A 20,278-nucleotide genomic window follows, 5' to 3' on the forward strand; every position below is an offset into this window, starting at 1 on the left:
ATCGAATCCTATATTCCCTCGTTTTTGCAGAAATCAATAAAGAAATAGGAGCTTCCAATCTCTTATATTTTAATTGCTCCGACCCATCTGTCTTAGGAGATAGTTCAAGCCATATTAATTAGCCCCCAGATGACTTGTTTTAATCGTGGTCTCTTTTCATTCAATTCAAGAATCAATGACTCTTCACTTTCAAGTTTCAACTGAGCGGCTATGTCCATGCTCCAAGATATGCAAGAACTTCCGTTGCCTTTTGCTACTACGGCCATTCTTGGTGGGCTTTCATTGTTGTTGCTCCTCTTTTTTCTTGAGGATGTTCGGCTCTATCAGGAAGATGAATGGCCAATCCACTCTTCCACCTTTACCGGGTAATCTTTGCTTCTGCTGAGCAAAAAAAATGGGGAAAAGTGAGTGCTTCTTATGTCTTGTAATGATAATTGTGCTCTTTTTTTTCCCGGGGGACATGGGTATGATCCAGAGGTTCCTGGGTTGCCCATAGTAGGGAATTTGCTTCAGTTGAACGAGAAGAACCTCACAAGACCTTTGCAAAGTGGGCTGAAACATATGGTCCTCTTTATTCCATCAGAACCGGTGCTACTACAATGGTGGTCCTCAGTTTCACTGATGTTGCCAAAGAGATAGATACCAATGGCCAGTGAAAGACCGGAATGGGGACTGACAAGAGCCGTGTCAGCCTGGCCACTTGGCGTTTCATGCCATTTTATAAGATATAGACTACAATATATGAGATTACATAAAATTTACAGAGAAAAGACACTACAAATATTATAATTTTTATACAACGCGCACTTTAATAACATAATTTATTAATCAATCATTTGTGTGCCATAACTTTTAAGAAAATATTCACTCCCATGGCATATTTCTAATGACAAATGCTACATGAAATTCTTTGCACCACTTTTTTAGAGAGATTTAAGTTTAAAGTGGAATAAACAACTCACCCTCCCTCCCTCCCCAACCAATGTCAATAGCTGTCGTGCCTTAAAGGGAAGGATGTTTCGATTCGATCTTGGCTGTCAACCTCTCCGACCACCACCAAATTACGGCCTCTGGGGACAGCATGGTGGGCCTCGAGGACCCCCAATGACGCCACCTCCAGCACCTTCTCTCCAAGGGCATCCTTTGGTAGCACCGCCGCTTGTGGACCTAATTTTGGGCTAGGGTTAGGGTTAAGGAGTGGACTAATTAGCCCCAATTCACCAACTTGGGGCAAGGAAAGGGCTAGATAACTTTTTTTTAATCACGCTTCTGAGATGTCATTTTCCTGATGAGTGGCTTGAACAATTTTGTTTTTTAAATAAATGTCGTGTCAGATTTTTCACAAAGAAAATCACTGATGTCATTCAAGTAAACGCGTTTCAAAAGTAACAGCACAAATGATGGATTAAAAAGTTAGAAGATCAACAATAAATTTCCTACGAAAGTTATGATATTTGTAATATTCTTTTTCCAAAAGATTTTATGTGCAAATCAAGTATAGAACATTTTCCTTATCTCGCCCCTAAAGCTAGCTCTCTCCCTCCCCTCCCCACTATGGTAACAGGTGTCCCCATGCTATATACAGATGACCTTTGTCATTGTTTGATGTAGGTTGTCATCCTTTATGGCTATGACAAAAACTTAGGATTTTACTTGATGTCAATTCTTGCGTGATGGGGTCATTTTTTTCTGCATTTAATTACTTAGTTCATATTCTATAAACTACTGTCGTACTTATTATGCCGCGTTGTGCAGTCGAAGTATAAAGAAGTTGAAAGGGATCGAAGAAATTAGTTACGTGAGCAATTCAATTTAACCCTTTGAGTTGAGTCGGGTTGAATTTGGGTAGGCTGAAAATTCATCCAACCCAAATTGACAGCCAATTTCGTCCTATACAATTTTAATAATTCATATTCAATCCAACATGCAATCAATTAGGTTGACTCAAATAACTCGTATTTTTAAGGCATTACTTATACCTGTTGTTTTTTTTTTCTTTTAATTTTGTCATTTTGAGTAAAGAGAAATGCTTGCTGCAATTATTTTCAAACTTGCTCTGGGCAATATGGGCAGCGGCTTTTTTTTCTTGTTTTGCTTGCAGAACACATGTCCTCTCTTTACTTATCAATTTTTTTGGAAGAATGACCCATAGAGTACCAAAACTTGACAAGAATAGATACTCAAGTATCAAAAGTTACAAAAGTGACACTTAAGTGCCATTTATTTTGAAAAATGAACACTTGAGTGCCAAGTCCGGCGAAGATGGTTGGAAATTTTACGTGACAATTTTTTAATAATATAACTCACCTACATGGCACACCGGAGAATGAAGAACCAAAACAACGTAGTTTTATATATTTTTAAAATTTAATATAAAATATTAACTAAATTAAAATATTTATATTTATTTAAAAAAAAGAGGAGGATGCAGAAGGCAAGGGTTGAGCCCTCAACCGCCTACAATCTTCGTCTTCTTCCTCTTTTTTATTATTTATATATATATATATATATATATATATATATTATAATATATAAATAAATTTATTTTAAAATTTAATTTAATTAATATTATATTAATTATCTACCCACGTCAATAGCAAAACAACGCCGTTTTACACTTGTCTAGCCATGTCAGCATGCAAAACGATATCGTTTTGCACTTGTCTCACTGGAAAATCACCAGGTCAACATTTTGGCCAAATTTTCTCGCCGTTGACACTTAACTGACCTATTTTGCTTCAATTTTAGCACTTAAATATCATTTTCGTAACTTTTGACACTTGAGTATCTTTTTGTGTCAAATTTTGGCACTCCACGTATTCTTTTCCCTCAATTTGTTGTTCTTTTTTACCTCGACACCACCGAGGTAGATATGCTTACACAGTCATTCCCAATGCCGCCATTGACTTTGACTGGCGAAGTTCGTCATTTCACTCTCCATCTTTGCTTGTTTTCATTTTTGTTGAAAATAGATTCTCATTTCAAAAGCTTAAGAATTGATATTAAATGGTATTCAGTAAACTGATCATTGCCATTGACGGCAAGGCCTTTTAAAATAGATAGTGTCTATTGAAGAGTATGAGAGCAAGGTGTCCTTAGAGTACTCTCTGCTTAAATGGGTTGAAGATGATATTTTTTCATGCCCAGTAGAACCCATCATCAATTGTTCTTGCTCTATTAAACATATTACAACGTATATTATGATCCTTAGACAACCCATTAAGTGTGATATACAATATGGATCGATCCCCCAATTTGCCACCTCTAGGATGCCTAGATATTTTCACTCAAGAAACTTCGAATTAGGTGGTGTAAATGGAAAGATCTTGAGAACACAAGAAAGGGAAAACAAAATTTTAGATACAGAGTCTATCTATTTATAAATCTGTTTAATCGAATGTGTATGAAGCATTTTATACAACCTTTCGAAGGAGTCCTTCCTTTCTGACCGAAATGTTTGGAGAGTCTTTATCCTATTTCTTGAAATTTTGGGGTTTAGCAGCCTGGTTTGTGAGTAATCACCATGAAATGGAAACTTTTCCACTTGGTGCTGACACAAGATTTTAGACTAGGGAGCGAGGTTAACAGAGAAAAAAAAAAGAATTGCACAATATTCGCGTGGGGATAGGATTAAGATATTTTGAAAGAAGTTCCTAAAAGTACACAATTCAGGCACTCAAACCCGAGCTTCCAATGATTCTTGTGCTGTGAGACGGTCTGAACTGTCTGTTGAATGCTCAGGTCCTTTCTTCTTTCAGGCTATGGTTATTAGATTCTCGTCGATCTCCACAAGAAAGCTGCCAAATGCCCTGCAGATCCTCACAGCCGATAAATGCATGGTCGCTATGAGTGAATATGATGAATTCCACAAGATGGTGAAGCGATACATACTTGCAGGTCTTTTGGGCACGAAGGCTCAGGCAAGCTGCTTGAAGACTCTCTTTGGGCATGTGCACTTGTGCACCTGCATGCCTGCCCAGGGATAACCAGGGACTTACTGCACGTTTGTGTGCATCTATTTGCAGAAGCGCCTACGGTCCTACCGAGACACCATGATGGAAAACGTTTCTAGACAATTTCATGCCCTTGTCGATGGCCATCCTCTTGAAGCGGTCAATTTCAGGAAAGTCTTCGAGAGTGAGCTCTTTGCAATGGCACTGAAACAAGTAAGCTACCTCTTCTTTTCTAACCCTTCTCGAAGAAAACAAAAAAAGGAAAGTATGAGATAAGGGACGATTGGTAATTACATTTCAGGCTTTAGGACAAGATGTGAAATCCATAGACGTGGAGGAACTTGGGACCACATTGTCCAAAGAGGAAATGTTCAAGGTTATGGTGTCGGACATGATGGCTGGTTCAATTGAGGTGGACTGGAGGGATTTTTTTCCGTACCTGAGATGGGTTCCTAATATAAGCTGGGAAAAGAAGATTGAACAACTGGCTTTCCGTAGGAAAGTGGTGGCAAGAGCCCTGGTCATGGAACAGAAACGGAGAATCGCTTCAGGGGAGGTAGCGCCTGTTTTGAAGTTCTCTTAAGAACCTTATTCTGAAATCTTTTAGGAAAAATAGAACCACATTTACTTGTTTTGCTTAACGTGGAAGTCTGCATAGTAGACTGCAACTCTATTATAGCTCTTATTGAAACCGCCATCAAAGTTTCGATATATTAGGACACTTTTTTTTTTTGTGTTCTTGCATTTTCTTCCTGAAATGCTTAGAGAAGGCAAACAATCGGAACGATAGGTGCTTTGGCAACAAACGTGTTTTCAATGACAATTTAAAAATAATTAACCAGTACTAAATGCTGAACAGTTCTTTAAAGCAGAAACCAATTTGGAGAAGCAGTAACACCACCATTGTCTTTTCAGCTTCAACTTATTTTCTTGAATCTTTTGTCGTAAGTTGGGACAATTTTGACGCAGGAGCAAGACAGCTATACTGACTTCTTGATATCCGAAGCCAAGACGCTGTCTGAGGAGCAGATTACCATTTTGCTCTGGGAGGTGATCATCCAGGCTTCTGATTATCGGAGTTGCGTTTCAATGCTGCTGCTGATGTTCTGTCATTTTCTTTTTTATTCAGTCAAGTTTATTTGTTAGGTGGTTGGTTTGTTAGGCTGCGCATGGTAAAATTTCTGTTTCTCAATTTCTCTATTTCTCTGTTCCCCGGAACAGGTTTGGAACATAAATTCGTTTGGTAACGCAAATTGATTTCTCTATTTCTGTTTCAGAAATTATTTTGGAGGAGAAATCATAAACTAAAAATTTTAGCTTCTCTATTTCTGAAGTAGAAATAGAAATTATTTCTTCTGGGCATCCTTTCGTTCACGGGTTTTTCTTCTATCTGGGCATTCTTTCTCTTTCTCCTCTCAACGCTTCCAACCAAACACCCTAGCTGTCCATCCTCGCCGTCGACTCCGTCGCCGTCCTCTTGCCGTCCTCAAAGCTCAACCAAAAACCCTAGCGCCGGCGACTCCGAATCCATCCTCGTTGTCGATGCCGTCGTAGGTTTTTGCTCCAGTCGTGCCGTCGACTCCGAAGCTGTCCATCCTCGCCGTCGACTCCGTCGCCGTCGTCTTGCCGTCCTCAAAGCTTCAACCAAAAACCCTAGCGCCGTCGACTTCGAATCCATCCTCGCCGTCGACGTCGTCGCAAGTTTTTGCTCCGGTCGTGCCGTCGGACCCGCCTCCTCCATCCGCGTCCCCATTTCCGCTCTCGATTCCGCAACTCCAGTCGCCATCGCCGTCCTCTTGCCAGTTAGATCGTCGCTCATCTCACCGTCGCACTTTTTCATTGCTTCAAGTTACAATCTCTCTTTATTTCCGCGATACCGATATAATATGCAGTACAAGACAAAAGAACGAAGAGATCTTGTGGGCTCTGTCATGGTGCTAATTATCATTCTACCTTTGAATCTGTTGATTTGAGAAGGCAGGGTGCTAACTTCTAGCTTGTTTTTAATTAAGTATTATGCTTGCTCTTGATTTATTTAAGAGTTTCTATTTTGTCTATGTCCAAAGCTTCGAATTACAATGCCAGTGATAAATTTTTAATCGGTGTCCATTGAAACAGTAAGTTGAAAAGCTATATGTTCCATGCATATATGGCTAGGCGATTGATGTGTCATCAAATTGAGATTTGATCCTGGGTTTCTCTGGTTTTCATGGTTTCAGAGATCGGAGCTACTGCTGGAGGGGGTTGTGTGTGCGACCAGTGTTTTGCCATTCAAAAGCTCGCTTCTTCAACAAAAAGACTTTTCTTGGATTCTTTCACTGCTTGACCTTCTCTGGAACTTCCCCCCGCGATTCCTCACGAGGTTCGATCAATCCTTCCCTTCTCGCCTCTCTTTTCATGTTTCGGCTTTCGTCTGGATCCTCTCTTTTCCCCTGATTAAGTTTATGCTTACACTAGAACTTTGTTTGATGGCATTTGATGCATGATGTGGAATGGTCGTGTGTGAGTCGAGGGTTGACTGGATATGCAGATTGTGGATCTGTTTTGGAGTCAAGGACTGTCGTGCTTGGTCTTGGAAATGGTGTTTTGGAAGCAATGGTTGGTGTTTAGCTTTGTGATTGCTTTAGCAATCTGTGAGAGAACCTATCTTCTTGCTTGCTTGTTGTGATTGTGGATGAATTGGCATCTGTTGTTGAGAGATATCTGTGCTGCAGAGAGTGTGGCTCAAGGGTTCGGGTTCTTTTTAGGCGTTGTACCTTCATAACTCCGGGTGACTTTGATGGGGTTACGGAACGAGAGCTGTTTACTGTTTTTCATCGGATATCTGTCATGCTTTGTCTACAAATCTTGTCATGTGATCTGCTCATCGAGATCTTATATTGCTTTCCATGCATAAGGATGTTTGTGCATTCTTTCATGTCACTGGAAAAACTTTCACTTAATGCTCTTATTTTTTTTTGCACTTTTTCAACTAAAAGACTGAACTATACTCAACCTTTTCCTTGCGTTTCCTGATTCTTTTCTCAGTCTTACAGTGGTATTCAAGCTCTCCTCTAGTATGTTATGTAAGACTAACATTCTGCTAGAAGTAACCCCTGTGCTTTAGATATGCTTTAGTAATGCTAGAATGATCAATCTGTCATTAAGGCAATTTCCTTACAAAAAGAGGTTGCACTTATCTGCGAGTTCATTTGAGTTTAACCTTTCCTTTGCAGAAGTTGTCATGCCTTTCTACTGCTGGTTTAGATGTATGTGCAATCTAGATAATTGGGACTGGCCAAGGAAGGGCACAGCATTTTTTGAAATTCCATGCCTGATTCTTTGGTTTCTTGGCCAAGATGCCTTCTATTTCATGGTCAAAATTTAGCTAAGATGGTGACTTGATTATCAGCAGTCAGGAGACTGAATGGAACCAAAGAGCCTGGTTTTGGTGTTGCCTTCGCATAATTGTTGGTGAAGCCATTCTATATCAAGGGGGCATATTGCTAGATGATGTCTTCAGTAGCTGTAGGTCCTTGGTGGAAATGATCACATGTTTTGACATGTATGGTAACTTGCGGCTTTGAGGCAAGAACTGGAGCATTATGTTTTCATACGCCAGTTTTTTCAAGGGGACAATCACCTCGTGGCACACTTCAACACACTGTATCGACAGCTTTAGATGGGGACTTTGGCAGTAGCTGAAAATCAAGCTGTGCATGACTCTGAACTCCTGGGCTAGTCAATTGTATCAATGCATGTTTTTGACTTAGTCCACTTATTTATAGCAAACAATTGTATGCGGGATTCACCTCCAGCTTTCATAATTTACAATATTCAAATCCCGGTTTGTTATCTTCTTCTTTTGTACTTCCATTTGATGCAGCCATTTGCAGAGCGCCCCCTTCGAATTAAAAAGCCTGGGAGAGTTCTTTGCTCGGATTGTGGAATGTTTGGGTAAGATTGATGGTTGTGTAAGGTGCTGATTCGAATGCCTTTACTTCTAAGTTGTACAATATGGAAAAGACTATGGAGAACAGGGCATGTCCCCTGTCCAGCCAAAACAACATTGCTTATCATTTAAAGTCCCCACCAGAAACTCACAGAGGACGACAAACGGTTGAAAAGGACCAGCCTTGTCCTGCATATAGTTAATCTCACATTCCACGAGATGAGAATGAACCTCGTGTCATCAAAGAATCAGTTTTCATGCCAGACTGAGGGTCCTCCACTCCCCATAAGGTTCATATGAAATATGGTAAAGGTGCCTGGACTTTGTTTGTAGGTGATTCAACAAACTATCCCTTTTAGTTAGAACATCCAATTGTGATCTTACAACCTATACAATGGCTTCTGTTAGCAATCCCGATTGAACGTCGGATTGATGTCATGTCAATGCACATTCACCGTCGTAAGCATGTACCGATCTTACGGATCTTATTAATCATAAAGGAAAATGAAGATAACCAGTCTCTTTTCCAACTAGTCATTGACCATTGCACTGTCAAAATACAAACATGGCCAGAAAATGTAAACGGGAATACCAACAAGAAAAAAATAAAATAAAATAAAGAAAGAAAAAGGAATGGGGGGAAGGTGTAAAGCAAAACTTGGATCTTCGAGAGCCTCGACTAGTGAGAAATGGTGCTCTTATCTTTTATAGTTTGCATATTAGCATTTGAAAATACCAAATCTTTTATAGTTTGCATATTAGCATTTTTTATACTAATTACTAGCTTTTATTTACATAAATTGCTAATGTTTTGAAGTTTAACTACTCTATCGAATTACCAATCTAAATTAAAGTGATTTACCAACTTTTATCAAATTAAATTACCATCACAAGCACCAAGAAGAGTGAGGTAAAAGATGGGGACAACATGATTCATAGAAATAGAAATTTTTTTCTGTTATCAAACGGATTTCTATTTCAGAAATAAAAATTTTGAGTCGTTATCAAACGGGTTTCTTTGCTCAGAAACTTGTCCGGGGAATAGAAATTGAGAAATTGATTTCTGGCCAGAAATCAATTTCTGTTTCAGAAATTTTACCATGCGCACCCTTAGCTATTTTCTAGGAAGTGAAACAAGTTCTGTTTTGCAAGTTTGTGTGCGGTTCTGTTTTGCACGTTTGTGTGCAGTTCCAAAAGAGGTTCTTATTTAGCTTGTAGTTGACAGTTTTTATTAAGGTTGTATGAAGTTCAATGTTCTGTTTTTTTCCTTCTCTTTCAGTGTAACATAGAAGTTTCTTCTATTAGTTGATTATATCAACTATAATAGTGGTATCAAAGCCTCTGTGGGATCTTAAGGGACTGTGAAGTGAGAATAAGTGAGTAAAGACAACTTCTAATTTGCACCCAAAAAAAAAAAAAAGCTAATGGAGGCAGGATCGAGTGGATTCTCTGCAATGTCTACTCCAGTCTTTGCTGAGGAAAATTATCAAGCTTGGGCTATCAAGATGACAGCATTCTTGGAGGGTCATGATCTATGGGAGGTTGTGAAGAATGATTATGAGGTTACTCCACTTCCAAACAATCCGACCTTGAATTAGATAAAGTACCATAAAGAGAGAATTACAAGGAGCCAAGGCAAAGTCTTACCTGTATGCTACTATCTCACCCATTATCTTCACAAGGATCATGAGATGCAATTCTGCAAATGCAATATGGGATTTCTTGAAAGATGAATATTAGGGAGATGAGAAGATAAGGAGCATGAAGGTGCTAAATCTCTTGAGGGAGTTTGAGAGACAGCAGATGAATGATTTAAAGTCAGTGAAGGAATATTCTGATAGGCTGATTGAGATAGCTGAAAAAATCAAAGTCTTAGAGATTGACTTGAAGGATGAAAGGCTGGTTCAAAAGATCGTGGTATCTCTTCCAGAGAAGTTTAAAGCCACCATAGCTTCTCTAGAAAATACAGAGACTTAGTTGACATAAAGCTTGCAGAATTGTTAAATGCCCTACAGGCACGAGCATAGAAGACTGATGAGAAGAGAAGAGCCTATAAAGGGTGCACTACAAGCTAAAGTGAAGTCCAATTATGGAGGCAAAGGGAAGAAATGGAATAAGTCGAAAGGAAATGCAGGTGACTACAAGTTTGTAGCAAAAGAAGGAAGTTCTAGTGAGTTTGGCAAATGGAAGAAGAACAATAAGCCTTGTCAACACTGTGGTGGAACTAATCATCAGTCCTTTAGATGTTGGAGGAAGCCTGATGCTAAGTGCAGAAGATGTCATAAGATTGGTCACATGGAAGTGATCTGCAAAGAAAACAATTACCAGCAAGCAGGAGAAGCACATATAGCAGTGAATGAGACTAAGGAAGAACACTTGTTCGTAGCTTCCTATTATGGCTTTTCTATTGAGAATGATGCATGGTTGGTGGATAGTGGTTGTGCCAATCATATTACTAGCAATTTGAAGCTGTTTAGGAGTCTAGACAGGTCAGTCAAGTCCAGAGTCAGAATTGGCAATGGACAGTATATTGAAGTGCAAGGAAAGGGTACAGTGGCTATTGAAGGAAATCATGAGGTGAAGCTTATCAGTGATGTTCTCTTTGGGCCAAAAGTTGACCAGAATCTGTTAAGTGTTGGTCAATTAGTTGAGAAGGGCTATAAGGTGAAGTTTGAAGGGAATGAATGCCTTATTGATAATGCAGATAGCAAACAAGTGCTAAGAATGCCAATGAGGGACAAGAGCTTCATGTTCAAGCCACAAGAGATGCAACAAATGGTTTTAAAGTGCAAAGAAGAAAATGCAGAGTTATGGCATAAAAGGCTTGGGCATGTTCACAAGAAGAACATGTTGTTTATGCAAAGGAGTAGCCTGGCAGATGACATGCCAAGTTTGGAGGAGGAATTTCCACAGTTCATTTCCTTTCAAAGGAGGAGGCTGGAGAGCATGTGAAAAGCTACAATTAGTCCACACAGACTTATGTGGACCTATGTCTAAGTCATCTCTCAGTGGTAACAGGTATTTCATTACTCTTAAACATGACATGATTAGGATGAGTTGGATTTATTTTCTGCAAGCCAAATCTGACATTGCTGATTTGTTTGTGAAGTTTAAACCCTTAGTTGAGAATCAGAGTGGTAAGAAAATTAAAATGTTCAAGTCTAACAATGGTTCTGAGTATACTACTCACAAATTTAAGTTAAACTATGAGCAAGCAAGCATTGTGTAGTAGTTCATTGCTCCCTATTCACCTCAACAGAATGGGGTCAATGAGAGGAAAAACAGAAGCATTATGGAGATGGCTAGATGTATGATGCGGGAGAAGATGTTACCTAAGAAGTTCTGGGCTCAGGCAGCTAATACTGCAGTGTTCCTGTTGAACAGATTGCCCACAAAGGCCTTAGAGAGGTCAAAACCTTTTGAAGTATAGTATGCTGTTAAACATTCTGTGAAGAATTTGAAGATTTTTAGGTGTTTGTGTTATACTCATGTTCCTCAGGTCAAGAGGGACAAGCTAGATAAAAGAGCTGAGCTTGGAGTTTTTATTGGGTACAGTCTCCAATCAAAAGCCTACAGGATTTTTCATCCTGTGACAGGGAAGGTGACTATGAGCAGAGATATTGTTTTTCTAGAGGAAGATGAGTGGAATTGGATGGAAGAAAAGAATGCAGAATAACAACAATCTGCAAAACAACAACCTACAACAATTGTAGAGGTTGATGAAGTTGTGGATGGATTGGAAGATAGTATGGATGATTTGCTAGTAAGAGGCACAAGGTCACTTGCTGAAATCTATGAAAGCGTACGTGGCGGTGCTTGAACCATCTAACTTTGTGGAAGCTAAGGAGGATCAAGGGTGGATTACAGCAATGCAGGAGGAGTTTGCAATGATTCAGAAAAACCACACATGGGAGCTTGTTGATAGACCATTTGATAAGAATTAGGACAAAACTTAATCCTGATGGTTTTGTCAATAAACACAAAGCCAAACTGGTTGTGAAAGGTTATGCTCAAAGGAGATATGAACACCTGGAGTGTCAAAACTTGGCACGAAAAGACACTTAAATGTCAAAAGTTTGGAAAGTGACATTTAAGTATTAAAATCAGAGTAAAATTGATCACTTAAATGCCAATCCGGCTAAAATCCAGCCAAAATCCAGCCAAATTATTGACAAGGCAATTTTCCGGTGAAATAAGTGTAAAACGGCATCATTTTGCATGCTGACGTAGCTAGAAAATATAAAAACGACATCGTTTTGTCCTGATGTGGTAATAATTAATATATAAATTAATTAAATTAAATTTAAAACTAAATTTATATAAATTATTTAAAAAAAATTAAAAACTTAAAATTAAAAGAAAAATGGGGGAAGGGAGGTAGCGAGGGTGAGCCCGCCGTTGCCGCCTCCCCACCGCCGCCGCCGCCGCCATCGGGAAGGGCCGACGACGGAGGGGGGAGGGTCGGCCAGGGTCGCCGGCCCCTAGCTGACCGGCAACAAGGGCTCACAAGATTTGACAAGAGCTCGCAAGCCCTTGCCACCTCCTCTCCGTCGCTTGGAAGGGCCAGTGACGGTGGGGGAAGTGTTGGTTGGGGTCGCCGAGCCCTAGCTAGGGGCCGACGACGCGGTCAAGCGCGCCGAGGGCTCTGCAAGCCCTCACGCAAATCCAGCGAGGGTCGCGACCCTCACGCAGATCCGGCTAGGGTCAATGGCCCTTAGCTCGACCAAGCGAGGGTCATCGACCCTCACCCTAGATCCAACGAGGCTCGCGAGCCCGCTGCAGTTAGCCGGGGGCCGACGATCTAGGCAAGGGTCACAACCCCGTCGACCCTCCCCTTCCATTGCCGGCCCTTCCGGAGACGGCGGTGTTGAGGGCTCAACCATCAACCACCTCCCTTCCCCCCCTCTTATTTTTCTTAATTTTTAGTTTTTAATTTTTAAAAATATTTAAATAAATTTAGTGTTGAATTTAATTTAATTAATTTTTATATTAATTATTTACCACGTCGAGATAAAATGAAGACATTTTTGCATTTTTTAACTACGTCATTGTGCAAAACGACGCCATTTTACACTTATTTTGCCATAAAATCACCACGTCGCAATTTGGCCAGATTTTGGCCGAATTGGCACTTAACCGATCTATTTTACTCCGATTTTGGCACTTAAGTGTTACTTTCCTGACTTTTGGCATTTAAATGTCCCTCTTGTCACGCCTCAATCCTCAAGCACGCACCAATCCCTCACCTTGGTCGGATAATAGTGACGTCCCATGACACATTGCTTGACCCTTTCATTTTCATACGCATGCGGAAGCATATAAAATAATCCCAACAATAAAACAATAGGATAGAAAAGTAGGGCTATATTTTTCACAACTGAAAACCATAACCACACTTTTGTACAAGGCAAACCTCATAGTATATATTACAATACTATTAACAAGAGTCTGATCTATTTCATAATAGTTCACACTCAGGGTTTGCAAAACGAGGTGAGGTCTCAGTTTTCATCCGAGTCATACTCCGAATCATCCTTGGGATCCTCCTTAGACTCTGATTCCTCATCAGGGTCATCCTTTTTGGGTTATTCCTCCTTAAGTTCCTCCTCCTCGGGTTCCTCCTCTCAGTTCTCTTCTGGGTACACTTTTTATTGTTCAACCTCTCCTTTTGGCATACTCCAGCTAGAGTCTACTACTGATTGCTTGGGAGAGTCAGTTTCACTCTCGAGCTTAGGGTCCTTGGCATCAGTCACCGCTCCATCCTTGGGCTCCGCAGTCCCTTCTCAAAATGCTTGCTCTAAAACGAACAGAGGTACATCACCTTCTGGCATAAGATCTTTCCTTTGTTCATCATGATATTCACGATACCACGACTGATACTCGTGGGGCCTCGTGGTCATTTCTACCCACATCAACCCGGACGGTTGACTTTACCAAAACATACTCTAGTCCTTTCGGGTGGGGATGAATCGGAAGTGAATTTCTATCTCGGTGACTTCTTTGGGTATATCAAAGTGCATGGGAGGACAAGGAGGTGGAGGTGTTGCCATCTAGGGACCTGAAATGTTGTCTCGCAACTAGGATGAGATTACATCTCAGCAAGTTCTACCCCTAAGTCCCGATTAGGAAGCCCATACACTCTAGAGGCTGCCTAAGCACACCACGAGTCGAGGACTTACCTTGGCCTCGGTTCCTTCCTACTTGAGTCAAGATATATCAAATATACAGAACCGCATCAATTCACACCATCGATCAAATCATTGATCAATCGATCTAGTCGATTACACGTCAATCGAGACCATTCCCGGTCATTTTAATCCATACTATGAAATCTCCAAGATTATATGTATCTAGTTATCGAGCCACGTGCATTCTCAAATGCGATGTACTAGGTCGCCAAGCCATGTGCATTCTTCGAGATGACATACCTATTCACCGAGCCACGTGCATTCTCTAAGGTGATGTATCTAATCACTAAGCCATGTGCATTCTCCAAGGTGATATACTTGATCACCGAGCCACATATATTCTCAAAGGTGATGTACCAATTCAACAAATCACGTGCATTCTCTAAGGTGATATATCTATTCACCAGCCACATACATTCTTTTTCACCATTTTACACATCCCACCAAAATACTATTGGCGTTGTAAACCCACGCTCGGTCATTTTCCAATCAATTTCTGAAATTGAATAATTTAAGAATAAAATCCTAAAATCATAATTAATTCAATTTAGCACAAATCAACGCTCAAATAAATAAATGGACTATACCACAATAATCAGCATAAAATTCTGGTCATCGGCTATCCCTGTTGTCTAATTTTCGGAAAATAATTAATTCATTAATTAATTCCAAAAATTATTAAATAAATACAATAAATCCAATTTATGCCCGTAATGCCTAATTGGAAGCCGAGACGAGCCCGAAAATTACTGAGATTTGCTAATAAATACTATGACCTATTTCCTTGCTAATTACACTAACCATTTGCCTAACATGCATTAATAAGTCACTTAATTACACTTAATTAAATCTAATCAACCCCTAAGAATCATTAGCATACTAATAACATATTAGTGAGCAAAACTCACTGGATTAACAAACGGGTCGGATCAAACCGACGGGAACATCGCGGAAATGATTTTCCTCAAGGCGGGCCAAGGTTTCGAGGCTCGGAAGCACCTCAAAACGGGCCTAATAGCCGCTGTGAAATCCACAAAACTTATGTTCAGTTCTTGCTAAAATAGAGAGGAAACAAGCTCAGTTAGGCAAAGCAAGACCGGTGGAAGGCTTGGCAAGGCAACCGACGGCCGAACAGCGAAGAAACAGGTTGATCAAAGCTTCGACGAGTGGGTGGTCAGCAATCGATGGCTCCCGAGGTCAAGGGAGATGTGCCAGTGGTTAGAACGAGCAAAGGAGGGGTCATAATTGAGAGAAACTTGCAAAAAAATGCAAAACAAAGTGCAAGCGGCCAAGGGACGAACGAACCGGCAACCGGCGGCTTGCGGCGGCCATACAGACAGCCCGCTACTCCTTTCCGGCGAAGTCGGGCTCTTTAGAACGATCTGGATGTGCTAGTCACGGTGTTGGGTGGATCGTTGGCTAATTCGACCAAGAAGACCACTTTCAACTCAGATCTTTGGCGAAAGGTCAACAAGAGCGGAAAACCGGCGAAGTGAAAATAGAGAAGGAAAATAGTCCAGCAACTTGTTAGCTGTCTTCCTTGGCTATTGGTGTGTTGAGCAAGGCAAGGAGGGATGGAGGAGAGGTCTTGGATGGTGGATGGAGGAGAGAGAGGGAGAGAGGGGAAGGGATAAGGGAACAAGGGCTCCACATGCCTTCATTTTCCATTCAAATGTCCCATTTGACTCAACCAAGGCCAAATCATCTTCCTTGGCTATCCATGAGCCACAAAGGCTTCCCCCACAACCTTGAATTTGTCCATTTTGGCTAGGGGAAGGGTGAGCATATGAATTTGCAACAAATTTCTCTCAATTGGACACCCGGTCGTGCTTGTTTCGTCATAAATTGGCCTCAATAAAATCAATTGACCATCCATCGATCAAATTGATATTTTTCCTCATCATATATCCATCATGCTTCCAAATTTGCGATCAAAATGATCCCCGACCTTTCTCTGAATAAAAACGGTCATATGCTGACTTTTTTCCAAAAAGTCTCGGGTTGCAGAAAAATCTTCTAAGACTGAGTCGACATTCCTAGAATTTATTGTGACATGACAGAATCTTCAATTTCTGAAATCGGACCTGACCGGTTATTTTCCCTTCGCGCGTTTTTAGCGTAACCTAGACTACCGGGTAATTTTCATAGATTTTTAGTACAAATGACCCATAGTCGATTTTCTTCGAGCCACATTGAACCCACTTGACGCATTGGTGACCCGATTATCGTAAAATCTCAAGAATTCAAATACGGACACAAGGTGCCAAAACGACAAAAGAATCAACCTAGGGCTGGTCAACAAGAATTTTCTAACTTAGTGGTGTCACCCATGATTAGTTATACATCTCAATCGAATCAACCTATCTCTAATCTCAAATCGATTATATATTGTGCCGTAATGGCCTATAAAGATGAACACGGTCGAGAAGTCGATTCCTAGTCAAATTATCAAGTCTATTGCATTGAAATTCCTTAATGGCTTTCCTGGATAGTTTAGTTATCTCGAAAGTGATCAACTTCGAGAACAGTCCTACAAGCGCGTCCATGAAATGCCCAATTTATTCAATAGAAAACAGGATTGAAAATTCGGGATGTCACACTTCCGTGCCAAGTTTTGGCACATCCCTTGTCCCTCAAATATGGGGAGTAGACTATTTTGAAACATTTGCTCCTGTTGCAACGCTTGATAGAATCAGGCTACTATTAGCTATTGCAAAGAGAAGGAGTGGCATATATTTCAATTAGATGTCAAGTCTGCATTTCGAATGGAGAGCTCGAGGAGGAGATTTTTGTTGAACAACTCGAAGGCTTCAATATCAAAGGGCAAGAAGAGAAGGTATACAGATTAAGGAAAGCGCTATATGGATTGAAGTAGGCTCCAAGAGCTTAGTATAGGAAGATAGACCGATATTTGCAAGATTTTGGGTTTGTAAGAAGCTTAAGTGAGTTCACTCTTTATGTCAAGAGGGTGAATCACAGTGTTGTAATTCTGTCACTCTATGTAGATGATTTATTGGTGACAGGGAATGATGGGGAACTGATAGAGAGGGTGAAGCAAGGTCTGTTTGTAGGTTTTGAGATGTCAAACTTGGGAAATATGGCTCATTTCTTGGGTTTGGAAGTCAAACAAGCTTCACATGAGATCTTCATCTGCCTGAAAAAATACATGAAGGAAATTCTGAAGAAGTTTCAGATGGAAGATTGTAGAAGTGTAAGCATTCCTATGGCTGCTAAGGAGAAGTCAGAAGAACAATGGAATAGACGCAGATGCTTCTGTTGGAGAAAACTTTCTTATTTGTTTTGAAGTTAACAAAACATTCCCATCAGTCTAGTCTGAAGACTTACAAACTCTTTCGTCAAAGTCTGAAGACCGCCAGACCGCCAGACTCAAGATTTAAAGTCTGTCCTCATTGACAGCTTTCTAGACCAACAAAGAAGACTTATTCGAATCAAGTATTTCTTTTAAGGATTTGATTCGAGCGGCTAAAGAAGTTCTCACTACTGGAGATAGCATCTCAAGATCTATTATTCGTTTTGAAATTAATTCGAGTAATTTGGATCCGTTGATTGGTGAAGTATACTTGGAAGGTTCTACTTATGGAAACCTAGATCCTGATTGTATGGGCGAGCAGGATTGGTAGGCTATCATCACATTCCTTAAGTAATTCGAAATCTCCTTAATTGATTCTGTCCAACGGATAGATTGGAAGAACTCTTTTGGAAGGTGCCAACGATTATGAAGGCATGGAGGAGTATATAAGGAAGACCCTCTAGCTACTCGAGTGTGTGTGCGCGATAGAAAAATTCCAAAGTTTGAAGTTCCTTGTTCTTTGCTAATTCAATTGTTGAGTGTAAATTTGCACTCAAAAAGAGTTTTGATACTTGTGAGACCTTGAGGAAGTGTAGCAAAGTCTCTACACTATAAAATCAAGGACGTGATACTGTAACGACTCTTTTGATTTATAGTAAAATCCAGCCGGTGGGCTGTCAGTGCGGGAGAGTGGACGTAGGCTTGGATTAAGCCGAACCATTATAAACCTTGTGTTTTTATTCTCTTCCCTGAACTCCTTTACTTTGTTCGTAACTCTAATTAATTGTTAGAGTCTAATTTTCTCTACAAAGTCCATTGTCAACAGACTCGGGTTAAAAAGTAAAAGTTTTACACTATATTTTGCAAAATCCATTTTCGCACCTATTCACCCCCTCTAGGTGCTCATACTAGCTCTTTCAGCTTCTATGTATAGAAGCTTGATTGGATGTCTCATGTATCTTACAAAGACCCGGACCAGATATTCTATTTGTTATGAGTGTTCTATCTAGGTTCATGAGTAGTCCTAGTCAGTTACATTTGGTTGCTACAAAAAAGGTCTTAAGATACCTCAAAGGAACATTATTCTTTGGTGTGAAGTTTAGGAAAGGTCAGAAGTTTAAGTTGCAGGGCTTTTCTAATAATGACTGAGCTGGCTCAGTGGATGACGTGAAAAGTACATATGGTTACTGCTTCACTCTTGGTTCTGCCTATTTCTCCCGGCGTTCCAAAAAGCAAGAGATTGTAACTCAGTCCACTGTAGAGGCTGAGTTTATAACAGCTACTGCAACTGTAAATCAAGTTTTGTGACTGAAGAAGATAATGAAGGATATGTGGTTGAATTCTGGTGATTGCATTGAAGTTGATGTGGACAGTTAGGTTGCATTAGCAATATCCACCAGAATCCAATTTTCCTTGGCAAAACCAAGCATTTTAAAGTCAAATTCTTCTTTTGTGTGAAGTGCAACAAAGTGGTAAAGTTAAGTTGGTCCATTGCAAATCTGAAGATCAGCTTGCAAACATGTTCACAAAGCCACTTCAGGCTGGAAGATTTGAGCTATTAAGAGAGAAAATAGGAGTTTGCAGCAACAACTGATCCAAGGAGGAGTTTGTTGAAGCTGTGTCTCAGTGCTGCTGCTGATGTTTTGCCATTTTTTTTATTCAGTTAAGTTTATTTGTTAGGTGGTTGGTTTGTTAGCTATTTTCTAGCAAGTGGAACAAGTTCTGTTTTGCACGTTTGTGTGCAGTTCTATTTTGCACATTTGTGTGTGGTTTTGTTTTGCACATTTGTGTGCAGTTCGGTTTTGCACGTTTGTGTGCAATTCCAAAAGAGGTTCTTATTTAGCTTGTACTTGATAGTTTTTATTAAGGCTATATGAAGTTCAATGTTCTATTTTTTCCTTCTCTCTCAGTGTAACAGAGAAGTTTATGCTATTAGTTGATTATATCAACTATAACACTGATACCACTCTGGTCACAACAGAGTGGGCCTTGTATGAACTTATTAACAGGATCGAGTCATTGAGGAGATTCAAAAAGTGTGGTTCTAAAACCCTCACAGAGGACCACTTGCCTCAGCTTCCGTACTTGTATGTCGTGAAACCCTGAGGAAATACAGTCAAGTTCCAATAATTCCTCCACTCTATGCACGCAAAGATACCCAATTAGGAGGGTACTTTGTCACAGCTGGAAGCCAGGTAGATAAGTACACATGGTTTTTTATGCCAATTCCATATCTAGGATGTTGGATTAGGAATTGAAACTCAAATTGTCTTGTTTTAGATTGCTATAAACATATATGGATGCAACATGGACAAAAAGAAGTATGAGAAACCAGAAGAGTGGATGCTCGAGAGGTTTCTCGATGAGAAGTATGACCCGCGGACTTGTTCAAGACATCGGCCTTTGGAGGAGGAAAGAGGGTTTGTGTCGGAGCTCTCCGCCATGTTAATATTTTGCACAGCCATGGGCAGATTACTCTGAGGAGTTTGAATGGTGACCAAGGATGGCGAGAAGAAATGGTCAATACAAGGGACTTATGACTCATAAGCTTCACCCAATGCAAGCAATGCTGAAGCTGAGAAGATCAGAATGAAGAAAGCATAAGCATTCTCTATGTAATCTGGTGGTATTGTCTTTGCTTCTTGTTGGGTTTATCGGATTCCCAAAAAACGGATTCGACACTAAATCGAACCCCTAAAACAAATACGGAAGACGAGCCCGGGAAAAACACGTATCACCGATCCTAAAGCACACCACAGAATCGAGCGTACCTTATTAGCCACAGATTAAACACCGACACCGATAAGAGGAAGAGAAAACCGATCTTGTTCGATCCGATGACGTCGATTGGCCTTGAAGGGAAGACGGCGTCGCCTTTAGCGCTTGTTTTTCTTTT

At 40.3% G+C, this 20,278-nt stretch overlaps 1 long non-coding RNA gene and 1 pseudogene across 2 annotated transcripts; both read left to right on the forward strand.

The window, feature by feature from the left end:
* Window positions 1–210: 210 nt before the first annotated feature.
* LOC104451872 lies at window positions 211–19,879 on the forward strand (annotated as a pseudogene).
* Window positions 5,762–7,777, forward strand: LOC104449359. 2 transcript variants are annotated; one of them, XR_726539.3, is made up of 3 exons: window positions 5,762–5,935; window positions 6,173–6,315; window positions 7,169–7,777. It is a non-coding gene; the product is annotated as an uncharacterized LOC104449359 (long non-coding RNA). The 2 variants fall into 2 exon arrangements; XR_726542.2 differs by lacking the exon at window positions 5,762–5,935 and adding an exon at window positions 5,942–6,070.
* Window positions 19,880–20,278: the final 399 nt, after the last annotated feature.

The sequence above is a fragment of the Eucalyptus grandis genome, chromosome 7, assembly GCF_016545825.1.
Source record: "Eucalyptus grandis isolate ANBG69807.140 chromosome 7, ASM1654582v1, whole genome shotgun sequence".
Taxonomy (NCBI): domain Eukaryota; kingdom Viridiplantae; phylum Streptophyta; class Magnoliopsida; order Myrtales; family Myrtaceae; genus Eucalyptus; species Eucalyptus grandis.